Genomic DNA, 3,991 nt, shown 5'->3' on the forward strand with positions numbered 1-3,991 from the left:
ATATCACTGGGTGTTCTCCGCCTCTGTTCTGCTCTGCTCTATAGGAAAAAGAAATGAGCTGGCCTGCAGCTGGTCAGCCATGCTCCCACAGTGTACACACACTGGCTGACATCCCTTCAATTGGAGAGGGGGTCACTTCCACATACCACCTGGGTTACATTCATTTCAGATTTTACCACTTTTCCGGGAGAAAATTCCCTGAGTCTAATAGATATCACTGCTTCCTAATATTAGCCTACATTTCCCTTATTATTAATCATAAATCATTTCCCACTTTATTTAAAAGAATCAAGCTACAGTATTGACTATTTTCTTACCATATGTCCCAGGGTGTCAAAATTTCTGAAGCGTATTGCCAGGAAAGAAGCACAGTAGTTTCTGTGATCTTGAGTCCTTTTCTGCTGGTATGTTTGTTTCATTCATTACCATATAAAAATGTATCTTTTTATTAAACAGACTGATGGAACTTCATATAAACTTGGCAGCCTGACATCCATCAGAAGCAGAATGAATAACTGTGATACACAAGAATCTAAATATAAAAAAGAAATCTGAGCAAGTGTGGAAGAAAGGCAAAGGAAAATAAAGGTCTTAATTTGCAATCCAATCCAGGCATGCTGCCTCCAAGAGACTTAATTATGTTAGCCACAAAGCTCTTATTACAAGAAATGATTTATAAAAGCTGTAAAATTTCTGGCACTTTGGATTCCGTTGCTGCATTGAATTTACCATTAAAAGAGGGTTTGAAATTTGGTCAGACTTCTGCATGCGGATGGAAGGGGAATCATAAAAGGCACTGCAAAGGCAGCTTTATGACAAAGTGTGACAGTGAAAGATTTCAGTACATTATAGATACATCTGTTTTGTGGGTGGGCAGAAAACTCCTAGCCTCATCACATCACCAAGGTGGTTTCAATGATATGCCACATGTTATTGAGCTAGAGATAACTTGCCTTCTGTCTAATTAAACTGTGGGTCAAATACTTCCAAGGACTGCGCATGGAAAAGCCAGGATTATTAATCAAGCAGCTGTAAGCACAGATCAGTGGGACTATGAAGTTTTGAATAGTTCCAGTTGGCTCCAGTAGGAGTAGGATGGGGGGGTCTTTCTTGCACAACATTTCTGACACCTGCCTTGCTTCTATGAATTCTAAAATTGTGGAAAACAGATATAAAGATCAGATACAGATGTAGAGTCATATGTTCTCAAAGTTCTTGAAGAGAGTTTGTTTTGGTGTTAAAAAGAGAAGGATAATTTGTAAGACATGGACTGGATCTTGTTTGAGTTTTCAACATCTCTAGTGACTGGGACTGGTTGGATTGTGGTTTTTTTCTATGATCAATTCAGTTCTATTTCTGCATATTCATATATCTAGTCAAACAGCAGCACTAGTTATACAGAGGTTGTAGAACCTCTGAGAAAGGTAACTGTGAATTCAGTACATAGTGTTGAAGTAGATTTATCCAAGCCTCTAACCTGACTTCAGAGTTAAGAAAAAAATGCTCTTGCTTCATATTTTAAAATGTTTTAAGATAAGAAAAACCCTTCTGCTTTATTATGTCTTTTACAGTTCTCTGGGAACAAATGTTCTTCCTTTCCTAAAAACAAAAAAGGTTATAATAGTTCTCAAAACAAAATGTGTTGCTGAGCAAGCAACTGTTATGATCTACCTTTGACTCTCTTTTCAAGGATGCTTTGTTTAAATCTTGTGTTTGTTTTCACAGTTTTAGGTATAAAAAGGTATGTTAACTTGTAGAAGGGGGGAGTTCTGTTTAGATCTCCTCTCTACAATGGTTTGTACAAGCTCCATTAAATTCAGACTGGGTCTGTGAATTCTAATACCAACCACAACGCGGAGTTTGATTTCTTCCACAATTATGGTGCCGTGACTCAGATAGAGACGCCCGGAGCGATCAGTTGGGATACAGGAATCTCTTCACTGAAGCCCTGGCGCCAAACCAAAGTAAGAGACCTTTTGAAATCTCTATTGGGGCTTTTCAGTGAGAGGCTGTCTCTGTGTCTTCCTGTTCACTGCTTGAGGCTTACTCTATCCTACCTTTTGATGCCAGAATTTTCAGACCCACTTTGTAAGTAGTAACTGTAAGTAGGAACTGTGAGTAGGAAAAAGGTTAAAGACTGTGTTGCTGTTGTCAGTAAATGTGTTTTCCTGTGTAAATTAAGTTCCTTTTTGGACCTAGGAGTGAAAACCATGTGCAGCCGCCCCGAGGACACCGGATGTGTTCTGCGTGCTCTTTAAAAGCAAGGGTGCAAGGTGGAAACTCTTAGAGTGTGAGTGTTTTCCATGATAAGCGTTGACCAAGGCTGGGACTAGAGAAATGCTCTTGAACCTCGTGCTTCAATGCAGAAATTCCCTTGTGTGAATTGAGAGTATGAATTGAAAAATATGAGCCACTGACCAGGTCTGAGACTAAGGTTGGGTTCAGCCGCCACAAACCTGTCCGGAAGGGCAGTTTTGAATGCAAGGGGGCCCAACTGGAACCTCGTGACCCAGTGGACAGATTTACACTTTCCCCACCCTCATAAATGAGCCACGTCTAACCGTGAGTAACTGCATTGTGTACCGTTATTGCAGTGGAGTCTTGTCTTTGGACATTAGCCACAGCATTTCTATGCCACTAGCAAATCTCACAACCTGACTGGACACCCTCAATAAGCCATTCCTGTGTGAAAGACCTGTGTGAATTGAGTTAAAGAAATGGGGAGTGGAGGATCTAAAGATGTACCGGCTCCACCAAAAGGGACTCCAGCATTGTACATGTACACACACTATGGCCATAAGAGCTGTAAGTTTTTAGACAAATGGAATAGGTATACCAAGGATGACTCTAGTTTGCAGTTTCTCCCTGGAGGAAACATTTGATTTAAGTAAAATCATTCATCTCTGTGAAGCCCTTGAGTTAAAAGGCAGTAAAACACCACAGACTAAGTGGGATTCAATTTTTGATTGGTATGAGGAAGCTTCCAAATGAAGTCAGGAATCTCAAGTTCAGAGCTGTAAGCACTCCCAAGACAAACTGAAATCTCAGATAAAGAAATTGAAAACAAGGTACCAACAAGGGATCCCCCATCAGTAACAACAGCACCAGCAGCACCAACACCGCTTTATCCACAATTGACTGAAAATGAATCTGTAGAAGACATAATTGATTACATTAGTATGCCAATCCCATACCAGTCCCAGGCACAATCTGAATCCAAACAAATCCAGAGTAACCATATAGACTCTTCTGGCAGGAAAAGCTCACCCCAGGAACCTATCACCCAACAATCATCTCCTCCTCCCTGGGCATGCTCACTGGAACCCAGATGTCTGCCCCCTGAAGCCTCAACCTCCTCTTATTTACGGTCCGGCACCCAATACGGTCCACTCCCGCCTCCTAAACTCAAAAAGGCTCTCCAAATGCCTTTACGTCAACTCCCAGGACAGGGTCCAAATGGGGAATCTACAGTCACAGTTCATGCCCCCTGGACTCCAGGAAATCTTCTAAACCTTGTTAAGCAATTCCCCAACATCCGGGAAGAACCCCAGAAGTTTAAAGATGAATTAGAAACTGTAATCAATTGTTATGAGCTGACCTGGGCATATTTAAACCAGTTAATGAGAAATATTCTGCCCTCTGAGGTGCGTGATCACCTCATCAAGCAGGCTAAATGGCCTGCTCAAGTTCCCGGAGGAGATGGTCACTTAGTGAGTGCCCAAGAACGTCTTCTTGAGGCCATACTTAAGAGTTGCCCTAGAAAAACTGACCAGGCAAAAATAAATAATTGCAAGCAAAATAAAGGAGAATCCCCAGTGGATTACATGGATCGCTTAAAACTAGTATTTGAAAGATATTCAGGTATTGAGAAGGCAGCTGAAACTGCCCCAGAAGCAGTTGCTGCTGCTTTCGTTCAAGGACTCCTTTCTAAAATCCAAGAACAACTGCGCACAATTGCTGTAGGCTGGCAAACTAAGACACTGGCAGAACT

The sequence above is a fragment of the Gavialis gangeticus genome, unplaced genomic scaffold, assembly GCF_001723915.1.
Source record: "Gavialis gangeticus isolate Ggan-Ray unplaced genomic scaffold, GavGan_comp1, whole genome shotgun sequence".
NCBI lineage: Eukaryota > Metazoa > Chordata > Crocodylia > Gavialidae > Gavialis > Gavialis gangeticus.